This window comes from Carcharhinus amblyrhynchos, chromosome 34 (genome assembly GCF_965287045.1).
Source record: "Carcharhinus amblyrhynchos chromosome 34, sCarAmb.v2.hapA, whole genome shotgun sequence".
NCBI lineage: Eukaryota > Metazoa > Chordata > Chondrichthyes > Carcharhiniformes > Carcharhinidae > Carcharhinus > Carcharhinus amblyrhynchos.
Window position 1 is genome coordinate 13,656,422 of NC_137357.1, and position 15,627 is coordinate 13,672,048.

A 15,627-nucleotide genomic window follows, 5' to 3' on the forward strand; every position below is an offset into this window, starting at 1 on the left:
AATCAAGAATCTATCCATCTCTGTCTTAAAGACACTCGATGACCTGGCCTCCGTAGCCATCTGCAGCGAAGAGTTCCACAGATAAAAACCCTCATGAAAAGTTATCAGCCCAAAACATTAATACTTTCCTTCTGTCCACAGATGCTGTCTGACCTGCTGAGTAGGTCCAGCGTTTTCTGTTTTTAACTCTAGATGCTCCAGAATTTGCAGCATTTGGAGTATTTTGCGTTGAGATTCGGTTGAATAATGTGATGTCTATCAGTCTCATTGACATGACTGTCAGTAGAAACATGACAAATCAATGGTTACACTAATTGAAGAGTTGGTTTTTAATTTGAAAGTTTATATAATGACTCTTTTTGCTCCTTTTATCCAAGTTCCCCTTTACTCATTGACAGAGGTAAGTCTTGTCAAGTGCTCACACCGTAACACAGGGTCGATAGGATGATTGACTATTTATTGACCCTCTTGAATCACAATGGCATGGTGGCACAGTGGTTAGCACTGCAGCCTCACAGTGCCAGGGACCTAAGTTCGATTCCTGGCTTGGGTCACTGTCTGTGTGGAATTTGCACATTCTCCCCATATCTGCATGGGTTTCCTCTGGGTGCTCTGGTTTCCTCCCACACTCCGAAAGATGTGCTAGTTGGGTGCATTAGCCATGTTAAGTCGCGCTCAGTGTACCCAACTAGGCGCCAGAGTGTGGTGACTGAGGGATCTTCACGGTAACTTCATTGCAGTGTTAATGTAAGTCGACTTATGACACCAATAAATAAACTATAAAAAACATTCAAGGCCAGTGTCTGCCATGTAAATAAATAAGCAGAATGAAAAATGTCTGGAACAGAGGGAGACAATCAAAACTGGGGCTATAAGTAAAAGATCATCATGATTAAATGCAACAAGAAATTCAGGAGAAACTCCATAAGGAGTAGCTGAGATCCATATTTGAGGGACAGAATGGCAGGGATACAGTAAAAAGGGAACATGTTCATGTGAGAGGGAAAAAAGAACTGAAGGAGATGCAAAAGGGGTGTGAGGAGGTTTATGTGAAGCTTGGACCAGATGGGCTGAATGGCCTATTTGTGTCCTTATATGAGTTGTTATGTCAGTTGTTATGTGTTACGTCAGTTGTTATGTGTTACTGATGTACTCTATTATCATTGATATCCAACTGTATTAATGCCATGTTACAGTGCTATTGCTAGGTTCACCATCACCATGAGGGTGCAGTTTTAATGATGAGTTACAGTGTGAACAGTGATTTGAGTATCAGTGGCAAAGACAATAATAATTACAGTTTGAACTAAGTGACTGTATTAATGGAGACTTTGACACATATTGGAGTATTAATGACATGCTGAAATTGACAGTATTAATCTAAGTTACAGTGCCATCCATCTGTTTTAGTATTATTAGAGGATTGCATTATTAATTGACATTCGGAAATTCTTGATGAGGAAGTGTTAGGAACGGTGGTATTTTCTACAGGGAAGGCTGTGAACCCCCATGTCTGTCCTGTTAGCCGATTCCTAATTCTGATCAATGGAATTAGTCACGGAGCTGGAAAGCCTTCAGCAGCACTAACTTGTAGAAATGTACACTGGGTTAGAATAGAGAGCTGATCTTTTCACTGATTAAATGTGGAAAGGGAAAGCAGTGGCCTTTGCAGTTTCTTCCCCATTGGTCACTGGGTTTAAATCCGATCCAAATGGAAGGAATAGAAGTCTCCTTTCTGATAGGCCAGCTCTTACTAAGCAACAGGTCAGGTCATTGGGTACATTTTTGTTGTCTGAACCTCTGGCCTTGGATCGAAACTGGGCACCATAGAGTCATCGAGGTTGACAGCATGGAAACAGGCCCTTCGGCCCAACTTGTCCATGCCACCCTTTTTTTAAACCCTGAAGCTAATCCCAATTGCCTGCATTTAGCCAATATCCCTCTATATCCATCTTACCCATATAACTGCTTTTTAAAAGACAACATTGTACCCGCCTCTACTGCTACCTCTAGCAGCTTGTTCCAGTCACTCCCCACCCTCTGTGTGAAAAAAATTGCCCTTCTGGACATTTTTGTATCTCTCCCCTCTCACCTTAAACCTATGCTGTCTGAGGCGAGAATGGTAATGAGCTGGAGTGACTGGTGGCCTGTTTGAACAAGACGATCTCACTCCAATGTGTATCAGAGGAAGGTCATTTCGTATCAGTCTCACACTTCCAAGGGAATTGGTAGAATTGATTGAGGTCGACCTGGCCAGTCTCAGTGTTTCACCCCTTGATACCTCTCTTTCAATCCCTTTCTCCAACAATTTCCACTTTGTTTGGGCAATCAATCCTCACTTAGATGGGTCTGTTCTGTCATGATGTTCCTGATACATCAGCTAATGTTTCAAATGATGCCCCAGCAGGAGACAGTGCACCCCAACCAAAAACCTTTGAAACCCCAACACAGTAAAAGAAAGTGAAGGTGACTGGGATGTTGAAAGCTCGGACTGGTGTTGCTTATGTGCAATCGCAGAACCAATCACTTGCTTAAGCTTGTTGACAGTATCTTGGCTGCATGTTTAGAACCAGAGTATTTTTTATGCTTTTGATATTCAGGTGCTTTATAAATTCCAAAGGATAATTTTTTTGTGAAGAGCTATTTTAATAATAAATTATGGCTACCAGCAATATGTTTGGAACTTGTATCTTGTGTGTTTTTCTCTGCTGGTTTTGACACACCAATATGGAAAGGTACAGATTTTCTTCTGTCAGAGGGAGGTGCCGGGTAGCAGGGTGGGATTGGTGACATATTGTTCATTTCATCTCTCAGGATAACAATGGTGTAAAATTCAAAGTCCTATTTTATTAAATCCATTGTGTTCTGCTTGTCAAAAGGGACAAAGAGTCTTTGCCAGCTCCAGTTCTTACAAGTTCCAGCCTTGGCCAGAATGCTTTCAGGTCTCAATCGACAACTTTTGCCAGTAAACTGTTAAACCTATGAGATCGAAACAAAGACGATAGTAACAAGAGGAGGCCCTTCAAGTCTCTTATTATGATCGTGGCTATCGTCCAACTCAGTAGCCTAATCCTGCTTTCTCCCCATAACCTTTGATCCCATTTGCCCCAAGTGCTATATCCAGCTCCCTCTTGAATACATTCAATGTTTTGGCATCAACTACTTCCTGTGGTAATGAATACCACAGGTTCACCACTCCTTGGGTGAAGAAATGTCTCCTCACTCCTTTGTAAATGGTTTACCCTGAATCCGACCCCTGGTTCTGGACTCCCCCACCATCGGGAACATCCTCTCTGCATCTACCCTGCCTGGTCCTGTCAGAATTTTATAAGTCTCTGAGATTCCCCCCTCATTGGTCTGAACTCCAGTGAAAACAATCCTGACCGAGTCAATCTCTCCTCGTACATCAGTCCCACCATCCCCGGAATCAGCCTGGTAAACCTTCCCTGCACTCCCTCGAGATCAAGAACATCCTCAGAAAAGGTGACCAAAACTGCATACAATACTCCAGATGTGGCCTCACCAAGGCCCCTGTATAATTGCAACAACACATCCCTGCTCCTGTACTCCAAACCTCTGGCAATGAAGGCCAACATACCATTTACCTTCTTTACCACCTGCTGCACCTGAATGCTTACCTTCAGTGACTGGTGCACAAGGACACCGAGGTCCTGCTGCACACTCCCCTCTCCCAATTTACACCCATTCAAACAGTAATCTGCCGCCTTGTTTTTGCTTCCAAAGTGAATAACCTCACATTTATCCAAATTATTCTGCATCTGCCATTGATTAGCCCACTCACCCAACCTGTCCAGATCATTCTGAAGGATCTCTCTATCCTGGTCACAGTTCACCCTCCCACCCAACTCAGTATCATCTGCAAACTTTGAGATGTTACATTCTGTTCCCTGATCCAAATAGAAGGTTTATTTGGCAGCAAAAGCTACTAGCTTTCGGGCCTCTGACCCTTCATCAGGCAAGTGGAGAGTTCTGATCACAAACAGGGGATGTAAAGACACACACTCAGTTTACAGAATACTGATTAGAATGCACACATTCACCATCCTGTGGGTGAAGAAATTTCTCCTCACCTCAGTCATAGAGGTTTACGGCATGGAAACAGGCCCTTCGGCCCAACTTGTCCACGCTGCCCCTTTTTTTTAAACCCCTAAGCTGCTTGGCAGCAATGCTAACCTTGACGCCACAGTGCCGCCCCATGACTCTAAATCCTCACCAATTTAATCCCTCCTCGTTTGATTCCACGGATCAGCCTGGTCAACCTGCGCTGTACTCCCTCTATTAGCGAGAACATCCTTCCTTAGATAAGTCTGCTGCCTTGCTCTTTCAGGTAACAGGTTGCAGGTTTGATAGATGTTGTTGAAAGATCTGATCCCAAAATAACTGCATGTTTTGATTTATTATTCTCATATACATTAACACATAATGAAAAGTATTGTTTCTTGCATGCTATACAGACAAAGCATACTGTTCATAGAGAAGCAAAGGAGAGAGTGCAGAATGTAGTGTTAGAGCCACAGCTAGGGTGTAGCGAAAGATCAACTTAATGCAAGGTAAGCCCATTCAAAAATCTGACAGCAACAGGGAAGAAGCTGTTTTTGAGTTGGTTGGTATGTGACCTCAGACTTTTGTATCTTTTTTCTAAAGGAAGAAGGTGAAAGAGAGAATGTCCAGGGTGTGTGGGGGTCCTTCATTATACTGGCTGCTTTGCAAAGGCAGCAGAAAGTGTAGCCAGAGTCAGTGGATGGGAGGCTGGTTTGCGTGATGGATTGGGTGACATTCACAACCCTTTGTAGTTTCCTGCGGTCTTGGACAAAACAGGAGCCATACCAATCTGTAATACAACCAGAAAGAATGCTTTCTATGGTGCATCAGTAAAAGTTGGTGACAGTCATAGGTGACATGCTAAATTTCCTTAGTCTTCTGAGAAAGTAAAGGCATTGGTGGGCTTTCTGAAATAAAGTGTCGGTATGGGGGGGGACCAGGACAGGTTGTTGGTGATCTGGATACCTAAAAACTTGAAGCTGTCAACCATTTGTATTTCATCCTGTCTTTTAACGAAAGACTCAGTGAGCTGAGTGTACTGTCAGATGAAGTTTGATGTAAAGATGTGATATGTTTCAGGAGGATGGCTGAGAGGACATGTACATTGTATAGAAGAAACATCAACACAGAGGACACACAGACTTGGGCTTCAGAAATACAAATGTTTAAAACTAAGCACTGCGTCTGTGCTTGTTGGTGACTCGAGGACCAAGGTTCATGACAGGTTTCACTCTTGTCTGGATGCAGAAGTGGCATTTTGACAAAATGAGAGTGAAATGAGCTTTAGAAGGTGGAAGGATTTTTTAAAAACTTGACAGTAAAATTTTAACAGACAAGTACTTGTGAAAAGGAGGTCTTTCTAGGCATGTGTCTGGTGGCTCTGCGGTTAGAGAGTTTGGATGAGATCTGAAAGGTGCTAGGTTCAAGTCCCAGATAGGGCCCTAGATGTAGACTGAGGTAGGAAAGGTTAGATTAATTAATTTAATGGTGGGGTTAGTGAACTTAGTGCGGAGTAAGATCAAAGTCAAACTCAGTGATAACTGTAGGGAGCATCACCAGAGGCTGCTGGTTTTACTCAAATTCACAACAAAAATATTCCAAAAAAATCACTAAAATCCCTATCAGTTGCTGTGGGATTTGAACCTAAACTCTCTGCCTTTGCAGCCCAGTGCTCTACCATTTTACCACCAAAGCTTTTCGCTCACAAGTGTTTCTGGAACATATACTTAACACTTAGTAACACGGCTGGTGTACAACAAGATAAATTGACCCAGAGAGATACAGCAGGCTGAAAAGTCAAATGGGTAGAGCAGATGTAAAAATGCTTTGTGGAGCCATGATTCCAAAGACAAAGGTTCAAATCTTCGCTTTGCCTGTAGCAAATATGTTTTGTTCTTCTTAATTAATTCAAATATTAAATCATTTCAATGATAATTAAATGAAGTTATCAGTCTAATTAAATTGGGAAGTAAAATAACTGGAGTTATTCCAATGGAGAGGGTACACCTGTTGGAAAAGTTAATGCTCCAGTCTTATTACTGAGTGACATCAGCAGAAGATTTGGACTCAGATCCACATTCTAACTTCAATGGAGACTCGACCCTGAGGCTGGTGAAAGCTGCCCATCTCATCGGATGCAACAGGCCTGTGTCCACACAACACTTTTTATTGAATTGGGGGGCGGGAACTTGGGGGGGGGTGTGGGGGAAACGTCACTCTGGTTGTGCCTCTCTCTCTCTCTCTCTTTCACTGCGGTTTGAATTGGGGACTGGGAAAACTCGATGCTCGCAAGGCTGTGACACAGGTTCAGCACAAATCTGCTGCTGATTACATGATAACTGACTGCCAGCTAACTTGTCAGGAAGCATCAGTGCCAGTCGGCCCTGTTTAAAAATCAGAGCATTTCTGTGATGTAATGAAGGCCATTCTGCCCATTGTTTATCTGTTTTAATAAAATGTGTCTGCGTCTGCTTAGAAAAAAGCCACAGTCATTTATAGTGCATAGCGAGGCCATTTGGCCCATTGAGTCCTTACTGGTTGTCTACAGAGCATTCCTGTCAGTGACACTCCTCCGCTCCACCTCTCCCCCTGCAGGTTCATTTCCTTCCATTGCCATCCAGCATCCTACCAAAATCATTCCTCGTTTCTACTTCCACCACCCTCCAGATCATCGCCAGCTGCAACTCTCACCCAAAACTAGAAATCTGTGTTCCCCCATCAGCTAATGGGAAGAGTCTTCCCTTGTTTACCTTCCCCAAATATTTTACACACCTCTATTATATTTCTCATCACCCTCGATTGAGAACCACCCCAGCCTAATGTTGTAATTAAAATTCCCCGTCAAACATAATATTAAATCTCCTTTGCACCATCTCCAGGACCCTTGTATCCTCCCTCATGGGCACAATACTCCAGCTGTGGCCTAACCAGAACTTTCTAAAACTGCAGGTTGTCTTAATGCCTCTATTGATGAGGCCCTAGATCCCAAACACTTTGCTATTGAGTCACTCTCTATCCATTTTGGCACCTTCAAAGATTTCCCTGGAGCCTTTTCCAACATGCACCAATCACCTCATACAGCTCCCTGTTACATTCACCCTGTGTCTACCCATACTGCGCGCATGCCTATGTCCTCTTGCAGGTAATCTATTTGCCACTCTGCCAGGTGAGGGCGTCACGGACAAATTTTAAAGTTCTATGCCTCTGCTCCAAGCTCCAAATAATCTAAATACAACAAGAACAACACAGAGCTGCTACCACTGGCCCTTGGCGAACGCCACCATCAACCATCCTGCTGCCTGATAAATAACCAGAGACTGTGACTCCCTATCCTGAAGGCATGTTGCTGCTGACCCTCTAATTCCACGAGCCTCAGTTTTGTTCACCAGCTTTTTACCTGGTTCTTGATCAAACACTTTCTCAAACTCCAGATAGGCAACATCCACTGCAATCCCTTCTCCTCTTAATTCACTAAAACATTCAACTAGGTTCATTAAGCATGATCTGCCTTTTACAAACCCTGACTCGCTCTCCTTTGTTTGTTCAAAATTCGCCAAAAGCCAATTGTGTTTCTCCCTGAATATTGTTTCTAAAGCCATACCCACAATTGCTGTTAAATGAAACACCTTGTAGAAAGTGGAGTCACAGCTGGACAGAGTGGTGAAGCAGGCATTCAGCATGCTGTTTCGTTGGTCAGAACATTGAATACAGGAGTTGGGACATCTTGTTGAAGTTGTACAAGACATTGGTAAGGCCACACTTGGAATACTGTGTACAGTTCTGGTCACCCTATTATAGAAAGAATATTATTAAACTAGAAAGAGTGCAGAAAAGATTTACCAGGATGCAACTGGGACTTGATGGATTGAGTTGTAAGGAGAGGCTGGATAGACTGGGACTTTTTTCTCTGGAGCGTAGAAGGCTGAGGGGTGATCGCATAGAGGTCTGTAAAATAATGAGAGGCACAGATCAGCCCCATAGTCAATATCTTTTCCCAAAGGTAGGGGAGTCTAAAACTAGAGGCATCGGTTTAGGGTGAGAGGGGAGAGATACAAAACTGTCCAGAGGGGCAATTTTTTCACACAGAGGGTGGTGAATGTCTGGAACAAGCAGTCAGAGGTAGTAGTAGAAGCAGGTACAATTTTGTCTTTTAAGAACATTTATTTACATGGGTAAGATGGGTATAGAGGGATATGGGTCAAATGCAGGTAATTGGGACTAGCTTTGGGGTTTAAAAAGGGGCAGCATGGACATGTTGGGCCGAATGGCCTGTTTCCACACTGTAAACCTCTATGACTCCAGCTGCTTGATTGTCCTTGCATCCTTTCTTGAACTGTGGTGTCACATTTACCACTCTCTCATTCTCTGGTGACTTCACTGTATCGTGGTAAGATTAAAATATTGAGACAAGCCCGTGCACTATGTCCACCCCGACCTCCTTCTGAAATGTCATTTGCAAGCATTTAGAGCAGGCGATTTATCTACTCCTAAGTAAGCCAGTCTCTCCAGTACCTTTGACAAAGGAGCATCTGGACTCGAACTGTCAGCTCTTTTCTCTCCTGACAGATGCCAGACCTGAGATTTTCCAGCATTTGCTCTTTTGTTTTCCAGTACCTTTCTTATCATCCAGTGATCTCCTGCACGCCCTTGACCCACCTCATTTCCAGCCTCAATCCAGCAAGCCACCTTTCTAGTCGTACTGAAAGCATACCTCATTAGATTTGTTCTCCTGAACATGTTTTAGAAGTTCTTCCCTCTCCTCCTTTACTCTTGCTAATCTCTTTGATTTCCTTGCAGATTGTCTCTTCCTGCACTGTAACTCTCAATGGAGCTCAATAAAATCCAGCAAAGTAGCACGATCATACTTTGCTTGTTTCTTGACCCTAACCAAATGGATCAGGTAAGTTTGATGAAGAAATAACATTCGTGCTACCCAACAGCTAGGCAGTGCCTATCTCCAATAAGGGAATCTAATCATCTCACCTTGACAACATGCCAACACTATAGTTAAGAAAGGCAACCAACACCTGTACTCTTTGAGAAGACTAAGAAAATTTGACATGTCCGCTACGACTCTCACCAATTGTTGCAGATGCACCACAGAAAGCATTCTTTCTGGTTGTATCACAGCTTGGTATGGGCTCCTGCTCTGCCCAAGACGGCAAGGAACTAAAAAAGATCGTGAATGTAGCCCAATCCATCACGCAAACCAGCCTCCCATCCATTGACTCTGTCCATATTTCATGCTGTCTTGGCAAAGCAGCCAGTATAATTAAGGACCAAACATACCCCAGACATTCTCTCTTCCAACTTCTTCCCCCTGGAAAAAGATACAGAAGTCTGAGATCGCACACCAACAACTCAAGAACAACTTCTTCCCTGCTGCTGCCAGACTTTTGAATGTGTTTGCCTTACATTAAGTTGATCTTTCTCTATACCCTAGCAATGATGTATTCTGCACCCTCTCCTCTCCTTCTCTATGAAGGGTATGTTTTGTCTGTATAACGAGCAAGAAACAATATTTTTCATTGGATGTTAATACATGTGACAATAATAAATCAAATCAAGGAATTACCAAAACTGAATCTTCCACTATCCACATTGTGGGGCTTACAATTGACCAGAGACTGAATTGTACGAGCTATACAAACACTGTGGCTACAGTCAGAGACTGGGGATTCAGCACAGTAACTTTCTCACTCCCTAGAGCCTGTCCATTAGCACAAGTCAGGCGTATGATGGAATACTCTCCGCTTGCCTGGATGGGTGCAGCTCCAACAACAATGATAGAATTGTAGAATAACTCAGCACTGAAGAAGGCAGCTCCACTTGTCGTGTCTGTGTACATCAACAGGTGGTGATAAAGCTACCACCTCACTGCTGCGAGCTGTGTTCCCATCAATCCCATTCTCTAACAAGACATCAGGAGGAATGGCACATACACTGTCCAGTTCAGACGTCAAGTCACTAGGGTTACACAGCACAGATAATTGCGCAGCAGCAAGAAAATCCAAGAGATAAGAGAAGAACTTGAGAGAAAAGTCTCTCCACAATTCAGGCAGATGCTCAAGGTTAAATGTGTAAACAGAGGAAAGCCTGGCTGTTGGGAAAATCAAATTACAAAAAATGTCAATGAAACTCGCCAGAATGGAAACTCAGTTTCCCACGGATCTATCGAATAAAATCACTTTTAAATTAAATTGTCTGTCTGTTAATAGCATTGTTTGTACTTTATCAAAAGTTTGGAGACAGGCGAAACCTCAGTGCAATGAGAGTTAATTGTAACGTTGAGAGATTTCAGTGTTAGAGTCCTGGGAATATTCTGTCCTGGGAATTCAAACATTCAGAATGGTTAACAGGAGGTCGCAGCTCTTTCAGAATGATCACCGAATAAACTTTAGGCATTGCAGATTTCAAGATCAGCCCTATACAGTGTACCAGGTTAAGGAAGAGAAATGTGTTGTCCTACGACAGAAGAACAAGATTTCCAAGTGCCTTCCAAAAGAATTTGATGATATTTCAACAGTTTCTAATCAAACATTGACAGAAGAGTGGATATGATTGGTGTATATTGGTAACATAGTCACAGTTTAACAGCACAGAGAGAGTGACCCTTTGGTTCACTGTGTCTGCACCAGCCACCAAGCACCTATCTATCTATTCAATTTGGTCTGTATACTTGTGCACAATGGCATTAAAGTGCTCATCTAAATGCTTGTAAGGGTTCCGACCTCTATTACCCTTTCAGGCAGTGAGTTCCAGATTCCCACCATCCTCTGAGTGAACCAAGATTTTCCTCAAATCCCCTCTAAATCAGCTGGTTATTGGCCCCCTCCATAGGGGGAAAAATTCTTTCCTCACTATCTGATGTCCCTCATTATTCTGTCCCCTTCTCTGTTCTAGCCTAACTAGCATTGTTCAGAGCTAGAACACTTCAGCCCTGGTGAATCTCCTCTGCTCCCTCTCTAAAGCTAATGCTCCCTCTCTAATCACATCTTTCCTATAGTGTGGTGACCAGAAGTGTGCACAGTACTCAGTACTCCAGCCAGGTGGACTATCAGTTGGCACAACACGATCAGACTCCAGTGTTGATCTTTGTCTATGGTGTATAACGTCAAATCCTGCCCTCTCTCTCCCCCACAGGTCCACCACTGGCCTGTCACTGTTGGCTATTGTTTGAATTCTATTGTCCATCTGTTTCCAGAATGAATCTTTTATTTGTGGTCCTGTTCTCTTCTGTAACTTCATGTTGACCATTCTGTCCACAGAGAATGTTCTCCTTCATTTATGTGTTTATTGCTAGTTAAAAACATTTCTCCTCCCATCTTAACTGTAATCATTAATGTCCACAGCTCGCCACTCTTGCTTTGTTACCCTTGCACCTTGTCAGCTTCAAGTCCCGATATCATTCTGGAAAATATATCTTTCTTCTAGCCCAGTGTCATCGTCACAAAACTGTACAACCCAGCCTGCTCACATACTCTCGGTGTGAATCATAGAATCCTACAGTGCAGAAGGAGGCCATTTGGCCCATCAAGTCTGCAAATCCCTCCCAGATTCTATCCCCATAACCCTATGCATTTACCCCAGCTACTCCCCTAAGGGGCAATTTAACAAGGCCAATCCACCTAACCCGCACATCGTTGGAGTGTGGGAGACAACTGGACCACCCAGAGGAAACCCACGCAGACACAAGGAGAACGTGCAAACTCCACATAGACAGTAACCCAAGCTGGGAATCGAACCTGGGTCCCTGGCACTGTGAGGCAGCAGTGCTAACCCCTGGGCCACCGTCTAACCATAGCCTCAAATAGCTGCACCATAAGCTTGACCCCAACATGCCGCAATGTTGGATCTTCATTTCTGAATGCCCCACAGAATCTCCCTGTCTCTGGTATCACTGCATTCACTTGATTTTTAACTAAAGCTGTAAATGCCATTGTTGGGCTGAATTGTTCTTTTCCCTCCAATTGACTATTGTTAATTCCTGGAATCAATAATCCCAAAAAGTTTAAAGTTAATTTACTAGTCACAAGTAAGGCTTACATTAACACTGCAATGAAGTTACTGTGAAATTCCCCTAGTTGCCACTGTCCAGTGCCTCTTTGAGTCAATGCACCCTAACCAGCGCATCTTTCAGAATGTGGGAGGAAACTGGTGCACCCGGAGGAAACCCACGCAGACACAAGGAGAACGTGCAAACTCCACACAGAAGTGAGCCAAGCCAGGAATCAAACCCAGGTCCCTGGCACTGTGAGGCAGCTAAACACTGTGCCACCATGCCACCCACAGAATCATAAAGGTGCTGTTGGTTTTTGACTTTTGAGATGCATGTTTAATTTCTCTGCTCTGTTTGTGTGAGCTGTTTAGTTATTGTTTCTGTTTACAATGGTAAAGTGGTTCATGTTTCTGTTCTCGACTCTGTGCTTCAGTTCCTAACATCGAGCTGCCTGGCTTACACAAGGTAATCAATGATCCAACTGGAAAATACAAACACTGCTACATGTCAACATAAAATCCGTGTAATTTGGCCTCTGGTTCTCACCTTAAACTTCAGGAATACACAGTTTACCCCGGAGTACGATTCCAAATGAGATTTCTGCTGAATTAAACTGGAGTAGCTGGAAGGTTGGAGAAACAGGAGAGATGATGGCCTAGTGGTAATATTGCAAGACTATTAATCCAGAAACTCAGCTAACGTTCTGGAGACCCGGATTTGAATGAAAAAAATGCGGAATTAAGAATCTACTGATGACCATGAAACCATTTTCAATTGCTGTAAAAACCCATCTGGTTCGCTAATGTCCTTTAGGGAAGGAAATCTGCCGTCCTTACCTGGTCTGGCCCACGTGTGACTCCAGAGCTACAGCAATGTGGTTAACTCTCAACTGCCCTCCAAGGGCAATGAGGGATGGGCAATAAATACCGGCCACCCACAGATGAATGAAATAAGCAGTGGCAGCCCCCCCCACCTTTCAGGCTTTTTGTTTCAAGGTCACTTCAGGATTTAAACGTGTCCTATGGACTGGCATTGCCAATCCTGAAGTTGTGCTTCCTTACCCAGCATGTGGCTAACCCTCTGCGACAGGGAGAGATGGGAGGAGGTTCATTTGGCACATATTCGCGACTAAGAGCCACTTGCTCTGAATATGAGCTGTCTTATTGTTCACCAAGTGGAGTTTTTGAAATGTGTCGAGTCCTCCCAGTGTCAAGGCCTACATTTTTGCAATTAACATTTGCTGTGTTGTGGGATCTTACTCTGCGCAGATGGCAGCCACATCTGACAGTGATAACATTTCCAAAGGACTTCACCAGAAGCTGACTTTGCATTTCCTGGGGACAGCGATGACCGAATGAATAAAGTGAAATGACTCAACAGCATCAGTGTTTATACACGGCTGGACACAGACAGTCAACATCAGTTTCATTATCACTCCATTTATTTCATTCTTACACACACATTTGTGACATCTTGTTGGCTTTACTGCATAATAATCGTGCTCGTTAGTACATGAGATTTTCATTCAGCAGCAGTTGAAACCCAATACCAAACATGTCATTTTCTAGAGATATATACTGTAATACTCTGAGACATAAGCATTATTTGCACATCCCTCATACTTCACAGCAGGAAAAAGAGAAAAAGCAAAGCTTTAAAACAGTTTTAATTATTCCTTCTCTTCAATACAACGTTAAGTAAGACTTTTGCTTTCTTACCTTCTGCACTGCCCCTGCAAATAACTTGATACAGTACCAGAACAAGTGCTGTAGCACACGGAACAAAGTTCCCTCTCTACTGCCTCTTTAAGCACTCCTTGGTTAGATTCAGCACGGGAAAATGCTTGGTCATGTTTGTCTCTATCCCTACGTTGCATCTTTATGTCAATCTGGAAAGAAGGTGTCCCACCAAACAAGTTTCCATTTGTAAGAAAAGGCTTGGAACATTTGTGTGAGGGGAAATAAAGTCAGCAAGACCTTGGTGGGATTTGAAGACAAGGATGACAATCTTAAACTGGAGGTATTGTTTAACCAGGAATTGCATAGGTCAATGGTACTGGGTGAAATGGACGTGACACAAGGAAGCTTTACTTGACTTGATCCCGATATTTCACACCATCAGATAGAGTTCATGGTGAAACACTGTTCCCAACAAGTGGAAGGGTCGAGACCAAGAGGACACAGATTTCAGATCATTGGAAAATGATCTAATGGAGATTAACTTTCTCATGATGCAAGTGGTTGTTATGCGCAACCCCACAGAGTACAGGAGGCAGGTTCAATCGGGGCAACTGGGATTCTTTTCTCAAAAGGAAGAACGTGGAGGTTATGAGCAGAAGGTCAGAAGGAGGTGGACGAGTGGCATAATATGCCTTTTGGAGAGACAGCGCAGACATGATGGCAGAATTGCCTCCTGTGCTGTAACATTCTGATTCTGCTGCTACCACACAAGCTTGAGAGGTAAAACTAACTGCTTCCATTTGTTACACTTGTCTTTGATGTTTGATGATGTTTTATTATTGTCTGGATATACAGATAAGTGCTTATTAATTCTTCTAAGTATCAAAGTCTCCCACGCCTATTGCAGGGTGGAGATGTATGGTCAAAGCTGGCTATGATACGTTTAGACTTGGTACAATGAGGCTCAAAGCCAAGGAGAGAACTGTGTCTTTCTCTCCCCTCTCCTGATTATTTCCCCCGAAGATCGCTGATACAGGAGGATGTGATGATAGGGTCTACGGAAGACATGGCCTTGGGAATGACGGAGGGGACCTTGAAATGAGATATACACACACATCTAGAATTATCTGTCTTTTGACACGGCTTATGGTATTGGGCATTATACTGTGGACTGTGCCAGATACTGTCTGATCTGCTATCATACTAATTGAAATATTATTTTCTTTTGGACAATTATCAATGTCATGTGGGCATTAGAGGAGGAAATTTCCATCCAGAAGGGCAGGTTGGGAAAAGATGAAGGATGAAGAAGAATGGATCAGTATTTGCATGGGATCATTTTGAGAGGGAAAAACATAGCTCCCAGCCTGCAGTAGATTGTTAGAAGCCAGAGCTCTCCTACAACTGTTTCACACAATATAATGTTATGTCTGTAAACAAGAATCCTCCCTCAATTCCACCGAGTTCCGCAGAGACCGATCAAATGATTGCAAGCACCATGCACAGTTCTTAATATACTGAAAATGTAAATCAGAGAACATGTACTATTTTCAAATACTATCCATTTACAAAACACAACTCACCCCATTGCAAAATCACATCACTCAGAAAATGATTAGAAAGCATAGCCGATATATCTGGGCCCAATGCTGAAGGCACAGTGCAAGTACACAGGAAATTCAAACAGTTTATATTCAGCGATACACAAGCACCTCATGGCCTGCTTGCAACATCTGAGAAGGAACTGCAATAAATCCTGTGCCAGTTTAGCTGCTCAGATAATACTCTTACAGCGTTCCAGTCTAATTATGACAAAAAAAAGCTAGTTCCAAATAAAAAAATTGTCATCTTGAATCTAATATCCACTCAACGAGGTGAATATTGAGA